This window comes from Manihot esculenta, chromosome 13 (assembly GCF_001659605.2).
Source record: "Manihot esculenta cultivar AM560-2 chromosome 13, M.esculenta_v8, whole genome shotgun sequence".
NCBI classification, from domain to species: Eukaryota; Viridiplantae; Streptophyta; class Magnoliopsida; order Malpighiales; family Euphorbiaceae; genus Manihot; species Manihot esculenta.
Genome location: NC_035173.2, coordinates 17,207,942 through 17,217,914, shown reverse-complemented (window position 1 = coordinate 17,217,914; position 9,973 = coordinate 17,207,942).

Below are 9,973 nucleotides of genomic sequence, written 5' to 3'. Positions count from 1 at the left end.
TCCATCTTCTCATTACTTTGCTGCATATATGTCTCAATATTGCTAGAAATTGAAGCAACATCTTTACCATTCCCACTAGTCATGACCACAACAGAGAAACTCACAAGAAACAATTAGTAACTGAAAGAAAGAATTCACAAGTGTTTCGCTCTTACCTCACTATTGCTGATTCTTCGATTGCACTTCAGAACCAAGGTTCACTCACCAATCTGCCAAGTACGTTCAAAAAGGTAGGATCCTAATCCCTAGACACCTAGAAGACAACTTGACAAGTATCCGGAGGCAGCACAAGAACGTTTGCACTACACGATTGAAAACTAAGTATCGAAACAAACAAATGATACTCAGCAATGTAATGGAATTTCAACGCTAGCTCAAAAACAAAATAGAAACAAGAGGGCAATAAAATAGACAATTCTGGTCAGAATGTATCAAAACCAACTCGCTCTTGGTAAGCTGATTTATGGACCTAAATCTTCTACCCCAAACGCTGGTTTGAAGACACCCCAAGAATGCTACTATACTATGCAATTTGAAATAAAAGAACAGCAGCCCCTCAATGGTGGAAAAAAAATCTGAAGCAAAATTTTCACTTAATTGTAACCCACCTAGAACTGATCCTTAATACTTAAATAGCAAGACTAAAAAGAAAATTTTTTTGTTGGAGCAATTTTTTTTTTTTTTTTTTTTTTTTCACTATCCCCTTGCTTGGGTCTCAAACAACACCACACGAAATTCTTGAGTGTGTATCAAAAAAAATTCACTAACAGATTCAGTTCGAAGGGAAATAATGGCTGCTAAAAGAAACCGAATTGCCAAATAACAAAATAGCAAGCAACACAATGATTTTGGATGGACAATCCAGGACCTAACAATTGGAATCGAATTGAACAGAAACGAATTGAAGACAATGAACCCTAACGAAATTCGAAACTAAGATACCAAAAAAACGAAAATATAACACAGCCCTAGAAAGACAGATAGATAAAGATTTACCTGTTGTTGGCTCTGATACCAAATGACGCGGAACCCTATGGCACTTAGTCCTCAAACCCCGTCGCACCTCTGATATAGATTCCAAGAACGTGGATAAACCACCCTCTATAGCACCCTAAGCTTAGCGAAGCTAGAACACTAATAACGGAAGGATTTTGTAGAACGGATCAGAAGAACGCCACAATCGAAATTGATAAGTTGGTCTGATTCGTGATGCAATCAATGAAAGAAGCAAACTCTCACTCTCTCAAAGAAGGCCGAAATTTGCATAAAGCAAATCTGAATTAAATTTTTCAAAAAAAACAAAGAAAGTGTCTGATATAAGAATTTAAGGCCTTATTTATAGTGTAAGGCAAAAACCTAAACCTAGTTGGAAAAGGAAAACAAATACTAAGTCAGAATTCCTATCCCAACAGGGAAACAAGCTAAAATAACAAAAATAACTGCCAAGTCTTTAAAAACCAACCACATTCTCGTATGCCTCAATAGTTCCAGCAGAAACCACAACCTCAGGGACGAAACCACAACCTGCTTATGGTTCGGGCTGATTCTCCACTATCTTCCTCCATGATGTGCTCCAAAATTAACTTCCACAAAACACAAAAGTATCTTCGGCTAACTGAATGTCGCGAGCGCGACTTTGATAATGGTAGCGAGCGCTACAAATCTTCAATTTGCTTCTGCTTCATCCATGCATACACCCAGCAACGTAATCAGCTTCGAATGACCTTCAAGTTCCTTCTCGCACTTATCCCTAGCAATTTCAGTCATCTCTCTTGTAATAAATTCTTGAATATGCAATCCAAGAGTAACGCCGTACTTCCTTGCTTTATTCCTTGTCAATGGTCCTTGTTGTAGCTCCAAGGGATCCTTGCCTTGCTTCCCATGCTGGTTCACATCAGATGTTGCAACAGAGGGGTCTTAACACCCCATTAAACATACCCCCTGTAGCTGAAGGGTTCAATGCTACTGAACCCCAATCCACCTTCAACTACCAAATCCACCAATAGAGTAGTCGAAGAATAGGAGAAAGAAGCGGAGGGGCCACTAGGGAAGATGAGCCGGCCGCCAGAGCTAGAGGCCGAAGGGTGATAGAGCATATTTTAGTCCACTTTATCATGACCTTATTGATGTTTATTTGCACCTTTTCTACCTAATTTTGTGGTTTTAATCATGTTTTGCAGATATTAGGTGTAAAGAGACAATCTAGAGAAAATGCTCTTAAAACTGCCAAAAAGTGCCAAATCTGGAAAAGCCACCTTCGGAAGCACCTTCGGCGGCCGAAAGCCTCGTCCAGATCTGAAACTCAACCATCTTCAGCGGCACCTTCGGCGGCCAAAAGTTTGCTCCAGAGCCGAAAGTCCAGCCTCCGAAACTAAGCTTAGGCAGCCGAAAGTCCCCCCGAACTTCTTCTTCCTTATTCAAGAAGCCAAATCTTGAAGATCACATGTTTCCCACTTCATGCCATGCACATTCAAAATTCAAAAGAGGCTCCACCTTCCTCTTTAGTGCATGAGTGGCAAGAATAATGTGAAGAAGATTTCTTGGACACACTTGGGCAGCAATTAAAAGACCAAAAAGTCTTTGCAACTTCACACATGCACATAGAAGGCACATATAAGACCAAGGGCACTTTGGGCAACCTCTAAAAGATGCATGGACACCCAAGAAACCCTAGGCAGCCTTCCTTCTTCTCTCCTTCTATTTTTTGTTTTGGTTCAGCCATGAGTGGCTGAAACCCTTAAATTCTAGTTGAGGATTGGTTGAAACTAAGATTGTTTAAAGGGTTGTGAGATTTGAACATAAAGTGTTTGCTTTTGATTTGTCCAATATTCATGCAATTGTGTGCTTAATTCTAAGATTGCTTTGTTGTTTTGATCAAATTGGCCACTTGATTCTTGATTACAAAGTTAATTGATTGTTAGTTGGGATATTTGTTAGTTCGTAATTGCTGGAAATATTCTGACCTAAGAACACTTGGTGTAAAAACTAAGGAATTGTATGATCTAGCATCATCTTCATGCGCTTGGAGTAGCTAGGATTGGATCTCTCTCATTCTTTATGCAATTGACAATTGTTTTGATGCCTAAGGCCCAAGGACATTCCTTGGCAATTTATTAATTAGTAATTGATTAGAGGACGTTCCCTAATTGATTTGATCATAAGGAGAGACATGGTGGTGAGAAGCGTTTTCCACTCCTATAACTAATCTATTGAACCAATCAAGAAAACATAAGTTTCAATGATCAACCCAAACAACTAAAGTGGATCCATATCTTCAACTAGACCTTTTTCATATTGATTTCCTCTTTTATTTTGATTACTTGCTGTTTTAATTGCTTTCAATAGTTGTTAGTCAAATCAATCTCAAAACCCCCCTTTTTTACTTTATTGCACTTTACTTTTGATCTACTTGCTTTCAATTGTGCTTTCAGTTGATTCTAATTGATCTTGTTTGGGAAAAATAGATAAGTACTCAATTCTCTGTGGATTCGATCCTTTACCACTATCTGCAGTTGTAAGATTGTTGATAACCGTAGAGGTTATTTTTGACCGGCTTCGACAACCGCGAGTCAGAGGGTAAGAGAGCTTATTAAGAATGATGAAGTAGAGAGCTACTCTGTTGGGATAGTAGGGAGGATGGAAAGTGAAGAATGGGAAGAGAGATATCGCCTAGAGAAAAGGCCAAGGTAGGAGGAGACAGATGTGTACAGGAAGTTACGAAAAATGAAGGAGCAGCTCCTGGCGGAGCTAGGGGCTAACGACAATAGCCAGGCTTTACTACCCATATCCTCACCTTTCTTAGGGTGGATCCAATGGGAAACCATCCCAAAAAAGTTTATGATGCCACCTATGGCGGCTTATGATGGAGTAGGGAACCCCTGGGAGCATATCCTGAACTATAAAATGTTCATGGAGCTCCAGGCTCTCTCGGATGCCCTAATGTGTAAGGTTTTCCCCACCACCCTCACAGGACCAACTAGGGCGTGGTTTAACAGCTTGGAGGCAGGGAGCATTAGGAGCTTTGCGGACCTCGCCAACATATTCATCAGCCGATTCATTGTAGGGGTCCCGGTTAAGAGGAAGACTAGCTACCTGGAGATGGTCCGACAATGAAAAAATGAATCCCTAAGAGAGTACGTGGCCCGTTTCAACTCAGAAGCCCTACAAATCCCTAAGCTGGATGACGCAGGGGCAGTGCAAGCCATGCAGAAGGGGACTACATCCCCTGAGTTCTTTGGGTCACTATGTCGGAAGCCACCCACTACCCTAGCGGAGCTGATGAAGAGAGCAGAGAAGTACATAAGGCAAGACGATGCCTTAACCACTAGCAGGTTCGCCAGGGAGGCCGGAGATAGGGGAAAGACTGTGGAAGAGAGAAGGCCTGAGAGGCAAGAAAGGAAGCAGAATCGGGGGCATGAGGTGTACAGACATCCCTAGGAAAGGAGAGAACAAAAGGCATATCAGCCCCGGATCCCCGAAGCACTCACCCCTCTGAATGCATCTAGAGGCGAAGTGCTCATAGCGGTATAGGACAAGGACTTCATCCAATGGCCTAAGTCCATGAGAGCCAAGCCAACCGGAGGGATCTAGATAAGTACTGCTAGTACCACCAGACCCACGGCCATGATACCAACAACTGCTACCAACTGATCAATGAGATAGAGAGGCTGCTCAAGAGAGGGCATTTCCGAAACTTTGTGAGATAATCGGAAGGAGAGAGGCCCCAACAAAATGCTATAGAGGAGAGGCCCCGTAAACAGGGAGCTGGGCTAGTGAATGACGGCTCCAGTGGAACCATCAACATGATCATAGGGGGAACCGGAGGCCGGATGAGCAGGAGAGGGAGGAAGAGAAGCCAAAGTTGAGAGGGGAGTAGCAAGGAAGTCCTGCAAATAGTGGAGCACTCCCTAGTAACCATCTCTTTCTCCCATGTGAATGCTCATAGGATTCAGATGCCCCATGACGACGCCCTAGTCATCGAGGCCGTTATTCACAACTACAGGGTCTGCAAGGTCCTAGTAGATGATGGGAGTAAGGTGAACCTGCTACCCTACTAGGTCTTTCAGCAGATGAGAATACTAGAGGAGCAGCTGGTAAAGGATCAAGCCCCGGTCAAGGGGATAGGAGGAACCCTAATGGTAGTGGAAAGGAAGGTGAAGGTGGCCCTAACGTTGGGAGAACCACCCTTATCTCGCACTCACTATGCAATTTTTCTGGTAGTGAAGCTCCCCCTAAGCTACAATGCAATTCTAGGAAGGCCAACACTGTACGATTTTGAAGCAGTAGCCAGCATTAGGTACCTGACCATGAAATTTCCAACCGAGGCAGGGGTAGGAGTAGTTCGAGGACGACAGGAGGAAGCTCGGACAGTGTATCTGGCCACGGTGGTAGAACCAGACGCAGCAGCTGAGGAGGTGAACCCGGAGGTCATGGAAGTCCTGGATGAAAAGAAGGAGGCCAGGACGGAGCCCGTTGACAAGCTGGAGACATTTCCACTATCAGAAGAAAGAAGTTGACAAAGTCTTCAGCCTCAACGCGAGCCTTAACGAAGAGCAGAAAGCAACAGTAATGGCCCTTATCAGAAGACATGCCTCAAGCTTCGCCTGGAAGCCTTCCGACATGTCGGGAATAGACCCTGAGGTGATGACCCATAAACTCAATGTTCTCCCTAGAGCAAAACCAATAAAGCAGAAGAAAAGAGTGTTCGGAAAGGAGGAACAACAGGCTACATGAGAAGAAGTTCAGAAGTTAGAGGAGGCAGGGTTCATTTTTGAAGTTATGTACCCACAGTGGTTAGCCAACCCTGTGTTAGTCAAAAAAGCTAATGGCAAATACAAAATGTGTATAGATTTTACTGACCTGAACCAGGCCTGCCCCAAAGATTGTTATCCCGTTCCTGACATTAATAAAATGGTCGATTCCACGGCCAGTTTTGATTACATGTCATCCCTTGATGCTATGTTTGGTTATCATCAAATTCCTATGGACAGAGGTCAGATGAAGAGAAGACCTCGTTCATAACTGAAGATGAGACCTATTGCTACAAGGCCATGCCCTTCGGGCTGAAAAATGTAGGGGCGACATATCAAAGACTGATGAATAAAATCTTCAAGGGGTAGATAGGGAGAAATGTAGAGGTATACGTGGACGGCATGGTGGTGAAAAGCCAGACCTTCCAGCAACACTTGGCCGACCTAAAAGAAGTATTCGGGGTGCTGGAATAATACAGAATGAGGCTGAACCAGGCCAAGTGCACCTTCTTCATCAGAGGAGGAAAATTCCTAGGTTACATGGTTAGTGGAAAGGAAATTGAGTCAAACCCAGAGAAAGTGGAAGCTATACTGAAGATGCCAGAGCCGACTTGTGTGAGGGATGTGCAGAAGCCTACAGAGAGGGTGGTAGCACTTAACTGATTCATGTCAAAGTTTGTAGAGCGGTGCTTACCATTCTTCAAAAAGCTAGGGAAAGTCCCAAACTTCGAATGGATAGAGGATTCCTAAGAGGCCTTCAATAACCTCAAGCAATACCTTAGTTCACCACATGTGCTTGATATATCTAGCAGCCTCAGAACAAGCCACTAGGGAGTCGTGATGATAGATCAACCCCTTAAGAAAATTCTTTACAAACCTGAAACATTATGTAGGATGCTCGCCTGGTTTGTCAAAATCAGCCCGTACTGCCTTGAATACCGACCTCAGACAACCATCAAAGCCTAGGCCCTCGCTGACTTCATAGCCGAATGCTCCTTCAATGAGGAACAACAAGAACAAAGTAGAGAGTTACCAAGCTCAGTTGGAGGAAGGGATGGAGACCGGACACCACGGGAGTTCAACTCGAATCTGTATGTAGATGGGGCGTCCAACGCTGGGGCCAGTGGAGCCGGAATACTTTTGAAAGGCCTAGAGGGACTCAAGGTCTGCTACGTCCTACGCTTGGAATTTACAGCCTCTAATAACATGGCAGAATACGAAGCCTTGATAAACGGAATGCTGATAGCGTCTGAAGTAGGGGCAACCTACCTTAAAATAAGCAGCGACTCCCAACTAGTGATCAATCAAATAACGAGGGCATATCAAGCAAGGGACCCCATCATGCAAAAATGCCTAGTCAAGGTACGAGCTGTGGAAGCTGAGCTCGGCGAGAACGGGATTGTTGTATAGTATCAGAGGATACCTAGAGAGGAAAACGAAGAAGCAAACCTGCTTAGCCGATTATCCGAGGAAGGACTAGAACAGCTCCCGAATGAAGTGTACATACAGCATATCAGCATCCCCACTTTTAAGAAACCCACCACAATAATGCAAATTGAAGAGGGGTAGAGTTGGATGACCCCATACCTAGAATATTTGGAGACTGGGAAGCTTCCTGAGGATAAAATAGAAGTAAAAAGAATTGCAGCTAAGGCTGCCAATTACCAAGCAGTAAGGGGAACCTTGTATCGAAGGGGGAAATCTAGCCCGTAGCTCAGATGTGTGGGTCCTGAGGAAGCAGCCAAGGTGATTGAGAAGATACATCAGGGAGTCTGTGGATCGCATGAAGGAGCAAGCACGTCAGCAAATAAAATTTTCAAGCAAGGCTACTACTGGCCCACAGTTAAAAAAAGAAGCGGAGGAGTTAGTCAGAAGATGCGACGTCTGCCAAAGGTTTGCCAATGCCATTAACAACCCAGCCACACCATAGTCCAGCATATTAAGCCCTTGGCCTTCTCATAGTGGGGCATAGACATCCTGCGTCATTCCTTAAAACCATGGGGCAAAAGAGGTTCGTGATAGTAGCAGTAGAGTACTTCTTCAATTGGCCTGAGGCTGAAGCCGTGCCCACCATTACAACACGGAACGTGATAGACTTCGTCTAGGGCAACATCATTTGCAGATTTGAGATACTGAGGACACTTATATCAGACAACAGCAAGCAGTTCAACTGCAAATCCTTCAAGGATTTTACAAGAAACATGGACATCTGGCACAAGTTCTCCTCGGTAGCCCATCCCCAAACAAACGGCCAGACGGAAGTCACAAACCGACCCATCCTTCAGGGACTAAAGAAGTGGCTGGATGAAGCGAGGAAGAACTAGACGGCTGAGCTCAACAGAATTCTTTGGGCGCTCCGGACTACTCCTTGGACACCCACCAAGGAAACACCATTTGCATTGGCATTCGACACCGAACCAGTAGTCCCCATCGAGCTACAGATCCCTTCTACTTAGGTTGTGCTGCAGAAGGAGATCAATTGGCTTGAGGATGAAGCTGTGCCCACCATTACAACACGGAAAGTGATAGACTTCGTCTAGGGCAACATCATTTGCAGATTTGAGATACTGAGGACACTTATATCAGACAACAGCAAGCAGTTCAACTGCAAATCCTTCAAGGATTTTACAAGAAACATGGACATCTGGCACAAGTTCTCCTCGGTAGCCCATCCCCAAACAAACGGCCAGACGGAAGTCACAAACCGACCCATCCTTTAGGGACTAAAGAAGTGGCTGGATGAAGCGAGGAAGAACTAGACGGCTGAGCTCAACAGAATTCTTTGGGCGCTCCGGACTACTACTCGGACACCCACGAAGGAAACACCGTTTGCATTGGCATTCGACACCGAACCAGTAGTCCCCATCGAGCTACAGATCCCTTCTACTTAGGTTGTGCTGCAGAAGGAGATCAATTGGCTTGAGGATGAAGCTGTGCCCACCATTACAACACGGAAAGTGATAGACTTCGTCTAGGGCAACATCATTTGCAGATTTGAGATACTGAGGACACTTATATCAGACAACAGCAAGCAGTTCAACTGCAAATCCTTCAAGGATTTTACAAGAAACATGGACATCTGGCACAAGTTCTCCTCGGTAGCCCATCCCCAAACAAACGGCCAGACGGAAGTCACAAACCGACCCATCCTTTAGGGACTAAAGAAGTGGCTGGATGAAGCGAGGAAGAACTAGACAGCTGAGCTCAACAGAATTCTTTGGGCGCTCCGGACTACTCCTCGGACACCCATGAAGGAAACACCGTTTGCATTGGCATTCGACACCGAAGCAGTAGTCCCCATCGAGCTACAGATCCCTTCTACTTAGGTTGTGCTGCAGAAGGAGAAACCTCAGCCCCTCCCTTGGAACCACCCTCCGTAGATTTCTTGATAGTGATGGGCTCCTAGGAAGCTGGAGTGGATGTCAACTTGGGCCTTGGAGCCACAGGGGACTTGGAGGAGCCCGGAGTCCTGCCTTGGGTGGAAGCCTTGGAGTCTACAGAACGAGAGCCCTTAGGGGCAGGCACTAGTGCTCGAGATGAAGCAGGGGCAGGAGAAGTAGTCCGGCCAGCCATAAGAGGGGAGATGGCGTGAAAAACCTCTCGGGTCACGTTTTCCACAAATCGACCAGCCCGAAAGGCCTTCAAGGTGGCCTTCATATTTTCCCAGGACATCGTGAAGTTCTTAGGGGGCTTAATCTTGTCCATCGATGCAGAAGAGGCTGCGAAAAACAAAAAAATAACTCACAGTTAGAAACAAATACAAGAAAAAGGCAAAAGGCATCAAACAAACAAATACCAGCTTTCTGGTAGTCCCGAAGATTAGACACGAACATGCACTTCTCGACATCATACTTCCTCGAGATAGAGGTCAGTTGGAGAAGACAGATCTGGTCTACCAGGGGCAGCCGGGGAAGGTCATTACAACTTGGGGGGACATCCCTCTAGGAGAGGTCCACATCCCAAGTTATTCCCGAACATTCCTTTAGCTCTACCACTGTGAAACCTTCAACCCAACCTTTAATGGAGTCCTTATACCCCGAGAAGATTGACAACCCTCCTCGAGGAGCAAGCAAAATAATAGAACCTCTGGCTAGCACGGACTAGACAGAAAAAGGTGGAAAATAAAACAGCAGAGGGGGTAAAACCCTAGTACAAGCTGATTGATTCAAAGGAACACATAAAAAGAGTGGAGTTGGGTGAGAGCATGTGAGGGGTTACTCCAA